The sequence below is a fragment of the Chrysemys picta genome, chromosome 2 (assembly GCF_011386835.1).
Source record: "Chrysemys picta bellii isolate R12L10 chromosome 2, ASM1138683v2, whole genome shotgun sequence".
NCBI lineage: Eukaryota > Metazoa > Chordata > Testudines > Emydidae > Chrysemys > Chrysemys picta.
This window is the reverse complement of record NC_088792.1, coordinates 273,989,757-274,004,715: the sequence shown is the minus strand read 5'-3', so window position 1 is coordinate 274,004,715 and position 14,959 is coordinate 273,989,757.

Sequence of the window (14,959 nt, the reverse complement as noted above, 5' to 3'; positions counted from 1 at the left end):
GCACTATAGCGTTAGGTCTAAGTGAGGCAGCTTACATTGACCTAACTGTAAGCATCTATACTAATCCAGCCAATGTAACTCGCCCACTACACTGACTTCTTAACGCCACCTCCGCTAAAGGCATAACGCTTATGGCAGTGTAGTTAGGGCAATGCAGTGTGAGGGTAGACACTGCATTACTTACATCGACTTTAGTGGCCTCTAGGAGGTGTCCCACCATGTCCCATTGTGACCGCTCTGGTCACCATTTTCAACTCCATTACCCAGTGGTCAGGTACACAGATACAAGCCCCTCCCCTTTGAAAGCCCCACGAATTTTAAATTCCAGTTCCTGTTTGCTCGGCATGGAGAGCTCACATAGGAACTGCCTAGCTGACCATGCCTGCTCCACATAGCAAACGTGCTCCTGCTTGGAGTACACAGGAGGTGGTGGATCTCCTGGGTCTGTGGGGAGAAGAGAATGTGCAGGCACAGCTCTAATCCAGCCATAGAAACATTGATATCTATGAGCAGATCGCTCGGGGCTTGCAGGAGAAGGGCTACAACAGGGACACACAACAGGGCCCCATGAAAATCAAGGAGCTGCGGCAGGCATATGAGAAGGCCAGAGAGACAAACAATTGCTCTGGTGCGGAGCCGCAGACATGCTTCTTGGGGGAGACCCCACCACTGCCAAGAGCCCCATGGATATTTCAGGGAAGCTGGAGTCACGGGCCCCCGAAGTGCACAGTGAGAAGGAGGTGTTAGACGTGGAAGAGGAGGAGGAGTATGTGGGACAGACAACTGCGGGATCCAGTGGTGCGGCAATCAGAACCTCTTTCTGACTCCAGAGCAGTTGAGCCAGTCCCTACAATCTAGCACCAGCGAGACTGATACGGGGGAAGGAACCTCTGGTAAGTATGCAGTTTGCTTTGATATTGCAGGGACACATCTGTTCATTTCCTATTTTTTTAATCAGGCTAGAAGAGGTAGTGAAATAACCAATAGAGGTAGAGTTGCTATCTGCTTTTCGTTCCCCTGTGCAGCTAGGCAGAGGGGGTCTAGGGAACAGTTTGTTTATGTGCACCGGGATACCCCATGAATCCTCATAGAGATCTCAAAGAAACTTTCCTGGAAGGAGTCTGCAATCCTCTGCTAAAGGTTTCTGGGGAGGGCTGCCTTATTTCTTCCACCACGGTAGGACACTTTCTCATGCCAGTCAACAATTATGTCAGCAGGCACCATTGCAGCACACAGGCTAGCAGCATAGAGATCCAGTCTACGGCCAGACGTGGGCAAGAGCTGTTCCCTTTCATCCTCCATTACATCTCAGGAGTAAGAGATCAGGTAAAATCACCGCTGCCTGTGGAAAACAGTGCCAGTATTCAGTGCAATTGCCCTATCTGCAAATACTGGTGCGCATGTACTCTCCCCACTTATTGTCCCACATTGCCTCCTCCTTCTCTTCCTCACCATGGCTGGGACTGCTGCCATGATCTATGAATTTAATTACTGCAGCAGTTGTATGCTGATGTTAACTTTGGTCAACTTAATTTGACAGTGTAGACATGCCTTAGTTCACATTAATAAAGAAGCAGGTAAATTTTCAATTTCCTAAGCAAGCAGTAAAAGGTACCTTAGCTAAAACTGTCAAGAGAAGTTCAAAAGGGGGGATCAAATGGCGCAAGATGGCCCATGCAGTACATGAGTTCTGCTCAAGAAGTTTCTGAGTTTGTGAAAAAAAAAAAATAACAGTGAGGTTGATTCCCCCTTGCACCAGTGTAAACCAAGAGTAACTCCATTATACACTGGTGTGAGTGAGAAGATAATCAGGCTCATAATGTTTCTTGTCACATGGTTTTAATGTAGATTTAGCATAGAGGAGATTAGCTAAGGAGCTGTACAGTGTCCATAAGATAAGGGCTGTAGCCATCCAAAGTCACTTGTTTAGCTACCAGTAAGATGGAGCAGATTTTAAACAAGCATATTCACAGATGTGAATATTTTTTAGTCTTTACAATCAGATTCTAATCAGATGACTTTTTTGAGGCTTTATTTTAAAGTCTATTTTTTCTAGCCAAAATATACTGTTTTTTCCTTTATGTTTTTGTTTATATGAATTAACAAATATTTTGTTACAATATTTTCTAAAAGATTGAATTTAGACCAGGAGAGAAGATATGCCTACACAGAATACTTAAAATACAGGAATCAGATCTACCATGATGGATTCTGGCTGGCTTTGTAGTCCAATAGCTTCATAGTGAAGATCCAAAGACAGCAGCGAGCTCTTGCAAATGAGCTTCCCCAATCCTCTCCACTGGCTCCCTGCAGATCCTCACCCCACTCTTTTCCCCACATAGCGCCCTCGGTGACAGCAATATCCCCTCCGGAGCCACCTCTAGGGGGGCAGAAAAAATGGATTCGGGGGTGGGAGCAGAGTGACCAGATGTCCCGATAAAATCGGGACTGTCCTGATATTTAACCCTTTGTCCCGCGTCCCAATCAATGTACGATCGGGACGCCATTTGTCCCGATATTCAGGTAAGGAGGCGAGCGGGAGGGAGGCGCTGACCCCGTGGGTGCTCCAGGGCTGGAGCACCCACGGGGAAAAATGGCAGCCAAACTCCCCCCGCCTCGCCTCCTTCTTGCCCCCTTCCCCCAGCATGCCGCATCCCTGCTCCTCCCCCCTTCCAGTGCTTCCTGCAACCTAACAGCTGTTTGGCGGCGCTTAGCGCTTTCCAGGGGGGAGGAGCAGGTATGCGGCGCACTCAGGGGAGGAGGTGGAGAAGAGGCAGGGCAGGGGTGGGGATTTGGGGGAGGGGGTGGAATGGGCGTGAAGCGAGGGTGGTGCAGGAGTGGGAAGAGGCAGAGGGTGGGCGAGCACCCACCCAGCAGAGGGGAAGTCGGCGCCGTAGGGGTGAGTGGCGGACGGGGGGTGAAGAGGCAAACGGGTGAGTGAGCGGGCGGGGAGGCGAGCGGTGGGTGGAGGACTGAGGAGGGATGCAGCAAGCCAGCGGCAGGCCGGGGGATAAGGAAGGGCGCAGTGGGGGGGGGAGCGGGAAGGGGGTGAGAACTGGGGCAGAGTGGGGGCGGAGCCTGGGAGGAGCAGAGGTGGACTGTGGGTAGGGCTGATGGCACCCCAATGCGTCCCGATATTTTAGTGTGGTGATCTGGTCACCCTAGGTGGGAGGGGGGCGACTCAAGAATTTTCAGGAAGTGCTGAGCACCCACCCTCAGAAAATTAAGCATCCTTAAAGCGATTCATATTGGGTGACCAAAAATTGCACTCAGTAACACTAATAGCTTTTGAAAATGATGGTCATACATATTTAAATACATATAGACGCACATAATACAATCTATATGCATAACAGCGGAATAAAGTTAGATATTTCTATTACACTGCATTGATGGGCACAGGACGTGCACTATTAATCTATATCTTGTTTACAGTCCAGTAATATTTTTATCATATAAATGATCCAGATTTTGTTGCGTTTGCTAAAGCCAGCATTTTGATTTGCCAGTAATTCCCCTAAAGATACAAGAAAACTCATTGTCAATGTGATCAAATGAGGGAAAAGGTCATTTTAGTTACATTTCACAAATAGTGCTTTATGTTTTCCTCTGGCATCTGGAATGTTGGTAGTGATAATTTTTCTTATAGATCAGAATACCTTTGATAAATTTAGGGTTTTTTTCTTTTAGGAATGCTTATGTTTATATAAGATAAATGGTTTCATTATAAAATATTTAAATCCAAAGTTAAAATCTTAAAATTTAGTTTGCTGATTTGGTGGGGGGTGGTTGGAATGGAATTATAGTTACTTCACCAGTGGAGAGTGGGAAACAGTATAAGATATTAAATATGGTTTGTTATATGCAGAGTTCCTGCAGTGTTAGCCATTACTAGAGCTAACTCTGTGTGGATCACACTACATTCCTCCCCCTCCCCCCAACCCCCCTGATGAGAGATTGTATATATTAGTCACATTTCCAGTCCCTTTTCACAGAAGCTGGAACTGATGTACTTGTGCATATTCTACATATCTCCACCTGAAGCAATTTCTTCCTCCTGCTGTGCAGTAAAACAGTAATGTCAGAATTTTTGAGTACCATAATCTCCAAAAAAAAAAAGAAGCTAATTATTCTCTTCCATTTTCAGTCTCAACTAGACTTTTCTGAGAATTGATTAATTAAAGCCCTGTAGAAAAGAATGAACATGTTCCTTTTTGCTACGAAGACCATTTCTTCAGCACTGTTTTGTACGCAGAATACTTCACCTTATGTTCTTTATAACAAAAATGATTTTTTAAGATTGTGTAGTTATAGCCTATCGCAAGAAAGTACTGCAGTCAGACAACATAGTGTCATGTACACGATAATGATACACTACAAAATTCGGAAAGGTTTGCAGAACACAATCTGCACGAGAAAAAAAAATGTTGCTTCAAACTACAGTGGGCCAGATCCTCAGCTAATATAAATGGGCTCTACTAAAATTAATGGAGTTATACTGATTTACACCAGCTAACAATCTGGCCTGGTAGGTCAAAAATACTTCCAAAGTATATACAGATAATGGTACAAGAGAAAATTTAGATGTTTGTTTTGTGTGCGTGTGTGTGTGTATTCAATAATGGCTGATAGTCAGGATTTCAAGCTATTCTGGGAGCAAACCTGAAGGAATAAAACCCCTTGCAGCTTTCTTAAACTGCTATCTGAAATCAGATAGGTTTAAAGGATAAAGCTTGTCTGGCTCTAAAATGCCTTGGAACATGAAAGATACAATGTCTGCCAGTTTATGTCCAAAATTTAGGTTTTATAAAGCGAAAAAATGGAGAGTCTCATGATTTTTTCTTAAATATAAAAAATAAGTAATAACTATATTTATGGTGCTTTCCAACATTAACTAATTAATCAGTCTTCCCAATCTCCCTGGTAAATAGGTAAGCAGTATTATATCAAGTGTACAAATGGGCAAATTATGACAAATTTATGCTAGGTTTTTATCTGTGCCCCATATGTAATGGGTGAATCAATGACGTGAGGGGATCACAAAGGAGCGGTTTGTGACTCCTGATTTTGGGTGACCAAAGTTAGGCAGTTAATTAAGTAGCCTGATTTTCAGAGATGCTGCATATGAGCAGTTCCCATTGATTCTAGGCACTCAAACTGGAAATTTTTGGTTTCAGTGACCTAGAAAAAAATGGGACTGATAATGCAGTGCGCTGAGTCCCACAAGGTCCTATGTTCTCTCAACTCTAGGTAACTTCAATGGGAGTTGAAATTTATCTGACATTCCCAAATTAATCTGAATGTCAAACTACTGTATGAAATACTATGCATATTGTTGCTCCTTTTTGATCTCAGTGGCTACTCACAATTTGGAGCTCTGGGGATGTTCCAGCTGGGAGCAGAAATTGGTGATAAACAAAACTGCATCAAAGAAATATCTATTTAGAAAGAATGTCCAAAGCCCTTTTTTCTCTGAACACCAAAGGAATCAAACAACAGGAAACAGCTTCTTTTGCTCACAGTTTTCAGCCTGATCCCTTGACTCAAAAACATCTCCTCATGTTTCTTTCAGGGTCAGACACCACGTTTTCAGTTGCTCCTTCTGCCTGGCTGTATTTCTCTCTGGTCTTCTGCTTCCCCTTGCCCACCTAGCCAAAACAATACTCAGCAAAAACACCTGGGTGAGTTCACATGCTCCTTTTGTCCTAGGTGGAGGCTTATCCTTACAGTTATGTTAACTGAAGTGTGCATTCACACCTATCAATCTCCATGAAGTTTTAACTCAACACGTAACAATTTTTCACCGAGCTCATAACTATATATTTAAATGGATCTTACTTTTTTTTTAAAAATCATGATTTTTTAAATGCTGATTATTAATACCTGTGAACTCTCAAATCACTGTGTGGATTCTGTTCAGCAGGTCCGCTCACAGGATCAAATTCTGATTTTATATTCCCACATGAATACTCACTGATATAAGTGAGGTTGCATACATGTGAATAAACTGAATTTGGCCCAGAGTTTTTAGTCATAGTGACAGTTTTGCAGAAGGTAAAACAAATCTATTGCTTGATCGTACTCTGTTTTTTTCTTGGTATGATTTGGCAGAAGAGCAGATATAACATTTACACCACAGATTTAATCCAGCTCAGGAAACACTTACAGTTGTAAATATAGAAGCATACATAACCCTTTCTAACCAACCCTGACTGCTCTAAATAAGGTAATTACTGAGATTAAGCAAGTATCTCTAAATTGCTTTTATATTCCAATTGCTTCTATTTTCTACAGCCCCTGTCATTATCCTGCTACAGAAAGGATGAAAGATAGCTTTAATTTTATTTTTAAAGTGCCCTGCAGAGCAAAACGACTTTAATTTCAGGATTAACAAAACGGGGTTTGTTGGGGTTTTTTGAGGAATGAGAAACTTATTTTGGAATTCTTGAGATGAGTCCTATGTCAAACATTTCTGGGGCCAGAGAGATTTAGATATATTTTGAATCTCAGAAAATTAAGTCAATATGATATTGAAAAAGACAACAGCCACTAAAATTCTGACCACCGCACCAACCAGGAGTTCAGCTAAATTAAGTTTCCCCCACCCACCACCACCAATGGTAAATATTCATTGATGAAAACAATTGCTTTGTTTAACCTTTAAGGCAATTCTGGATTTCAGCAGCCACAACAGTGATTGATTGTGTAATGATTGGCATTGCCACGTTGGGGGGTTTCCCCGCCCCAGCCCTGACAGAGGACTGTAAACTGAATGAAATCTTGACCCCACTGAAATCAATGAGAGGTCTGCCATTTTCTTCAGCGAGGCCAAGATTTCACCTAATTGGAGAGTGAATGTGAATGGAACAAAACAGGCGACCTGATTTGTTAATTTTCTTTTATCATTGAATCTGCCGAGTAGGAATTCTTCACTTTATTCGTGCATTTCCGTTCATGAGTTGCAAAATGACCCACACGATACTGGGAGGAATTATAAATAAATTGTGACTACCATCTGCTTTTCATCCCAAATGCCATTCAGCCCAAAATATCCCAATGCACTTTACAAACTTAATATAAAGGAATCACTTAACCCACAACTGGCATATCACATTTGTAGGATAAAATGCAGTGGCTGTTTAAACAGTGCACAGCAACATTGCAAAATAATTTAGGGTACGAAGTGGACAAGAATACTGTATGCACTTTGAGAGGCAAGGTGGGTGAGGTAATATATCTTTTATTGGACCAACTTTTGTTGGTGAGAGAGACACGCTTTTGAGCCACACAAGAGTGCTTCTTTAAGTATGAAGAGCTTTGTGTGGCTTGAAAGCTTGTCTCTCTCACCATGAGAAGTTGGTCCAGTAGAGGATATTACTTCACCCACCTTGTCTCTTTAATATCCTGGGACCAACATGGCTATAACTATACTGCATCCTGTATGCACTTGACATTTCAGGAGGAATTTGAGAACTGTACAACACTATTGGGGTTCTCAAACTCTTTCATAGTCCCCATTGGAAAACTGACTGGCATAGTTATAGTGCAATAAACTATTCCACTATAGCTGTTGTGAAATAGCTACCTGTGTGGAGGCTCTACTCTGGAATAAAAGTCACTTTCATTCTGGAATAATTACTCTGTTTTGTGACTGGTCAGTTTCCCCACATAGACAAGGCCATAGTATGGACAACATTTTAATACGGAGATTGCCTTTTGGGCCATCTCGTCTTCGGCGTGACCACTAATGCAATTGTTTACATAGATTGTATTAATAAAAGTACTTTTAGCTTCTTTTAATATGATATAGTAGCTAGAAATACATAAGAGGTGCCTATTCTATGTGATCAGTCAGCTCTTTGGGACTGGAGAACACATGTAGTCCACAGCCCACAGTTTGAGAACTGCTGCTGGAAAGCTTTATATGCCATATAGAAACTTCTTCTCCTGTAACAACCTTTCTTGCTCGTATATTTTTATGTTTTGTTTTAAAGCGAGACCCAAAGAAAGCCTGTGTTAAAACAGCCACACATTGTTTGAATTGCAAAAATGTGGATGATCAACAGTGAAACCATCCTCCTTGCCACCAAAAATTGGTCTACCACAAAAAAGGAGGCCAAATCTTTAAAATTATGCCATATGTGTGTTAAAGACAGAAATCCCATTAACATTACTTTGTAGTACCCTCTGACATGCTTTGTGGCTGAACTGCTGAATTTTGGGTAAAAGCTATTGTGATGGTTAATAGGTTGTGAAACTAGGCAGTATCATCTAAAGGTTAGGAGAGTGAGTCTGCTAGATTCTATTCATAGCTCTTACTGTATGTCTTGGGTAAGCCATGTGATCCAGTTTGCCCCTGTGTATAATTTGGACATAATATTTACCTAATTCACAGGAGTGCTGTGAGGTTAATTAATTACAGTACTATTGTTTTAAAGATGCACATACAAAATGTGTGTGTGTGTTGGCACAAATCAGACACTATTATGCAAAATGCATGATTTATAACTTTTCATTTATAAAAGTGTTCCTCTGTTGTAAAACTTCTGGGCCCAATTCACATGCAACAATCATCGAAAGTAAACAAATCAAGAGTATTTTTAAAAATAAACTTCCAAGTTCATAATTTCCACTCAACCTCTTTCTCATAAACACCAAGCTCTGTCAAACGTGAATTTCAGAACTGAGGGCCCTCTGCCAGGACCTGTCTGCTGCAACTCCCCCAGAATTCCAGTCTGTGGAAGATTAGCAGAAACATTCCAGTTGTATAGACAGTGCACAGGGAGAGAGTAATCAGAACTCAAACCACATAAGGACTTTATAGATCAAAATCATCACCTTTAATTGTACCCACAAGCCACTTCACTCTACAGAGATTTAGTGTAATGTATGCCACATTAGTAGCACAGCTAAATAAAGGGATAGCTGCATTCTGCACTAGCTAAAGTGTTTGATTCCTCTGTAGCCTTGTATAGCACATATTGCAGTAGTTCTGTGTAGAGCAGTGTTTCTCAATCTTTTTGATACCTGGGGCTGACTTGCTGCCTTCCTAAGCTGCATTAGGGAGATCTCAGGGACTGGTACTGATCCACGGACCAGTTGTTGAAAAATACTGGTGTAGAGGACACAAAGATGAGTCTAACTCATGTGCTTACATCACAGAGGATAGATTTCAACCTCCTAGCCAAATGGAGGTGCGGAAAAAAACCAACAAAAAGTGTTTGTGGAAGCAGCTACCAATTTTGTATAAGCAATTACTTGTTTGCATTCATGTAACTACTTTTTTTTTTTTAAATATGGGCTTTAGGATATATAAAATGCTTTGAATCCTCAAAAGAAAGGTGCAAAGTGCAATTTATTACTGTTACCTCAAAAGACTGATAAGAGCACTATATGTTGCTGTAATAAGTTTCCCCACATTTAATTTATGGAAGAATAACCTGGTTATTTTAACAATCTGTTTCTGCCCACCCAAATGGTTATTGTTGCCTCTGCTACCAGGATGGAGTTGGTTGATGAAAATGATATATAATTGGGTAGTCTTCTGCCATGTACTATATATGTAGCACAGGAGCTCAGTGTATTCTATATATCATTAAGAACGTGCTTTGTCATGGCAAAATAAATGGAACTACTTATTTAAATACCAAATACACAATGCTTTGAAAGCCATTGGGAAAAATTACAGGTCACCCTGAGCCAAATATATTCCAGCAGGACCTTATTAAAATCTTTGATAATGTTATCAAAAGGCCTTACTGTTTAAAAGGCTTCTATGGCACTGGGATTCAGATTCCCCACATAGTTGATACCATGGACAGTGTGCATAATAAATCAAAAGTGAGATGCATCTGATTTGTCATGTGTTTTCCTTTGATAAATATTAATCACATTTTAGTATTGGGAAGGGAGCTGACAGATCCGCCCCGGGAATGAGGTACTCTGTGTATCCACATACCTGTTACGGCACTGGTGAAAGCTTTCCCAACATGACCCTGCCTGGAGGTGACAGTGCAGTTTGCATGCCCATCAATTCTTGACATTTTTACTGAAACCGATTGCTGACAAAGAAGCTACGTAGTTTCAAATATGATGGTGTTTTCTGTGATCTCACCATTTGTCCACTAGGAGCAGCACTGTGGTATCTGTAATTTCTAAAATGAGACACCTCCAATGACGATTTACTAGCATGTCACAAGGAAATTTGATCCTTTTAAAGTACTGCCTTCAAGGGGGAAGGGTATTCTGCGCCTCACTTCTGAAGATTTAGTGGCTGCAGCCACCTCCAGGAATGATTCTCCATACTTTGTATTGAAGGAAAACAAGCAATTATCTGAAAAAAAAATACTTGCTCTAAAATAAGAAGAATTCGTAAAAATAAAACTTGAGTAGTAAAATGCTTTCCATCTAAGGGAGAAAATGGATCATGAAACAAGCTGGCAATATTTTGGGAGCATTGTAAAAGGACACTTAAGTTATTTATATTAAAACAAAGAAAAACAAAACATGTTGGAGAGGGAAGATTCCATGGAAAAGTCTACATGGCAAGCCACAAAAAATTCAAGTGCATCTTCTTCTCCATTGGGAAGGGAGGGACTTGGGACACATGGAGAAGGAAGGAGGCATGGAAAACCCTGGCATCTGTGCCATGAATCATACCTTCCCATGCTATTGTCTGTCCGGATAGCTCATTCAGGAGCTGACATAGGATTAGTATGCAACCACAGAACCAATCATACATGATGTCTCAATGGCAGAGCATGAGTTAAGCAGCATTAATTCCTGATGGAAAATCTGCTGATTTCACAAGGGATAGAGTCATGTAGCGTAGCTGGTCCACCTCCTCATCCATCTGGCCAATATAGGACACACTGAGTATATCTTATTCTCTATCAGGGGAGAATTCTTCCTGTAGGGAAAAGGCAGCCAACATGAGGAGACCCTTTCTTTGTCTAAGGGCTTGTCCTCATGCAGCAGCACCGCTGTAGTGCTTTAGTGAAGATGCCACTATGCCAATGGGAGAGCTTCTCCCATCAGCGTAGTTAATCCACCTCCCTGAGAGGCAGTAGCTATGTTGACAGGAGACACTCTCCCATCGACATAGCACTGCTTACACAGAGGATTAGGTTGATATAACTATGTTGCTCAGCGGTGTGGATTTTTCACGCCCCTGAGCGATGTAGTTATACTGATAAAGGTCTGTAAGGTAGACCTTTAACCCTAAACCTTACTCCTCAGAAAAGTCAGCTGGCCTCAAACATCCAACCAAAAAAAAAAATCCTCCTTCCACCTAAAACAGAACACAATTGGCCATGCATCCCCTCACGAGAGGCCCAGAACTAGAAGAAGGCATGTTGCTGCAGACTAGGATTGCGGCACAGTGGTAAAGTTCCATGGGGAAGTTAGTACAGTTTCAAGCCTTCATTGCATTTTAATGTGTACTCAGTTCAGTTGCTTTCTGGCTGTCTGCAAGAATCCCCTAAACACTGAAAGCTAATCTGTAAAGTCATTGCAAGTTTTGCATTTTGACTACAGCGGGAGCAGATTCAGGTACTTCCTCATAACTGATCTTCATAACCACCAAATTATCAACATGGTTTAAGTCACCTTTGGTATAATTTACACTAGTGATGCCATTCTCTACAAATCCAATGATTTATTTTGGCAGGTGTCCCAAGAATTGATTGCTTTGGTCATTTGATAGGACTTCTGGCAGGGAGATTAAACATGTTCATCCCCCACACAATCAGGGGCTATTCACCATAACCAGGTTGCAGTATTAGAGGTGACTTATCCTAATCCTTGGGGTTATCCTCCTCCTATTTATCAGTAGCGTGAAGGGAATAATATAGAATTTTCAACGAATACCCGCCTCCCTTATCGTCAAGGGAAAGGCAACTGCGTTCAGTCAGTTTATAATAAACTGTACCACTGCATAGCTGATTGCAAACTAGGGCCCAAGATTACAAAATACTTTGAGATTCTTTGCCTTGAAATGTGCTATATAAAATATTAGATATTGAGCTTGCAAGCAGTCATTGACTTCAGTTGGCACAGGATCAAGTCTATCATAAATTACTCTGTAAACTTTCTGCTACACCTAGTTTCTAATATTTTAGTGATACAGCTGTATCCATATCTTTAAGGTGGGAATAGACAGTGCTGCTGCATTCTAATCAGGGCCATCTGGAAAGAAAGATTTTGTTTGCTCTTTTGGCTTTTTCAGAAGAAAGGACTCAAGTAAACTCTTTCTTCAGCTTCAGTGTGTTACTAAACTAAGACACCCACTGTTTCCGACCCCACCGGGCTAATTTCAAAGAGAACTGGCCCATAAAATTATTCCTTTCCACTTGGCTTGCAACAGAATATATTTTGCACAGTTATATACAGCAAAATTTCTTCCTCAATGCAAAAGAGGGGGGAAAAAAAGCTTTTGTTACAGTCTTCTGTGGCATGGCAATGTGAAATGGGTTTGTTTACATAGCCAGTAGCCATACTGTAAATTTGTAGCATATACTGGTGAAAGAAACAATTACTTCATTTACACCTTACTTTAACTCACATTTGGAGTTATCAGTTATTATTTCAAAGGAAGCCAAGCACTGCAGGATTCCATTTGGAGCTTATCTTCCCAGGCAATAGGTCAAGCTGCTTCAAAATGGATCATCAATTGAGATTGAAAAGCTGATTTTCATGGTCCTTCAATGCCTGGCTGCTTCCTTTCTCCCATGGCATGAATAAATAATGAGTTTGTGTGATTACACACATAATTAAGACAGAAGAGTATTTGTAACTGTCCTCTTGAAAACTCTCAATATACACAAATATAACTTTGCCTCCTGAATAGTTTCAAAAGATTATTTCCATACATCTGAGCAAGGCCGCCGAGAGCGGATTCGGGCCCCGGTGAAAAAATTTTTTCGGGCCCCCCAGCAAGGGCGGACTGGCTAAAAATAATGATACTACCGACAAAGACAAAAACATATGCAACACAGTCGTGCCCTGGGACCCTTACGGCCCGCCGGGCCCCGGAAAGACAAAAACATATGCAACATAGTCGGGCCCTGGGCCCCCTTCCGGACTGCCGGGCCCCGGTAATTTGTACCGGCTTCCCCCCCTCTCATCGACCCTGCATCTGAGAACAAATAATGTATTTCACTAATATATAAACATTATTTCAGAGAGACAATGTGATTGAGGTATAGTATCTTTTACAGGACCCAAAAAAATATTTCCTCACCCACCTTGTTTCTCTAATATCTTGGGACCAACACTGCTAGAACAACACTGCAAAAAACATTATTTTAGTGACTTGGGTGCTGGTAAAAGGTCCCAGATTAATAACCCACTAACCCCTCTATTTATCTGCTGAACACGTTCAGTGTAGCTTTGGCAACTGTTGGACAAACTTCCCACCCCCAGCTTTCCAACATACCTCAGCCATGCTCTGGACTGACCTTCTCTAAGGAGAGATGTTTTTATGCCCATTGAGTCCATGGAGACTCCAAATTGTTCAGGAGCTCAAATTAGAACCAAGGGATCTTTAAAAGGTTTCTCAATGGGAGCTGAGGCATAAGGGAGTGAAATCTTAATTGTGATGCACTAGCTCATGTAAATTGCTTAAGTGGTACAAACTTAAGCGATTTCCATCTGCCCCAGGCTTCAGCATGGGTTCTCACCAGTGGGTTCGCTTAGATTTTCCCCAGTGCTCCATTCTTCCGCAGAACACCAGCTGACAGGGTTGCCTCCCTGGAGTTCTGCCCTGTTTCAAGGCCTACCACAGGGGTTAATTCCATTCGTGTAGCTTTTCCCACAGTTCTCCTTCTGCCAGAACTCCAGACCATCTCTTTCCTAGGATTCCTCCACCTAACTGCACTGCACTCTTTCCTTTTAACTCCTCCTAGAACCTGACACACACTCCAGGTGTAACTAGATGGAGTTAATAGAGCTCTCACGTTATAGTTAACCCCTTTTTGGCAGTGTGGGGTTTACACATCCTATCACATTACCTAATTCTGAAAGCCCCCATAACCCATTACCAGTTCCCTGTGCCATACTGTCCTCTTAAAGTTAACACTGATTCATTACTGTGAAAAATGTGCTAACAAATGCATTAACTTTATTTATATGAAACATGTCATCGCCTGTTTCATCTGGAGAAGCCAATAGGACATTTGCATGTGACTGGATGGCAGGATACTTTTTTGTTATGTTCTAAATCAGTACTTAGTATTATGCCTCCCTTCACAACTCTAGGCTAGGGTCTTGATTACCCTGCTTGCTTCCATAGGTGGAGGGGAACCAGTTAAGATGGAGTTGAGGTCTGAGACAAATAGAACAAGAGAAGCCTTGGCTTTTTCTCATTGTCTAGCCCTTCTTCTAGAGGTGTTCCAGAGAAGACAAGCCCAAATGCTTGAAGGAATGCCTGGGATGAAAATAATTGCAGATGACAGCCTTATTGTAGGTGAAGGGTGTGATGACACAGAAGCTGAACGAGACCATGACAGAAAACTACAAGCTTTTCTACAGCAATGCAGGGACAAGAACGTAAAACTCCACCCAGAAAAAAATGCGACTCAAACAGTGTGAGACAGACATTGGACATGTGCTCACAGCAGAGATTCTGAAAGCAGATCTCAACAACATCAAGATAGTCAGAGACATGCCAGCTCCAGTGGACGTGAAAGGGTTACAGCACTTCACAGGAATGATAAATGTTACGTCCAAGTTCTGTCCCCACTGGGCAGCAGTAGTGGAACCCATATAGCAGCTCACAAGGCAGGAAGTTGAGTGGGACTGGACAAGTCACCAACAGCAAGCATTTGACATGCTGGAACAAATGATATCACATGCCTCTGTCCTGAAGAGCTACCATCCAGGAGAGCCACTGACAATCCAGTTTGATGCATCAGAGAGAGGACTCGGTGTAGCTCTTTAGCAGGAGCAGTCAGACACTTAG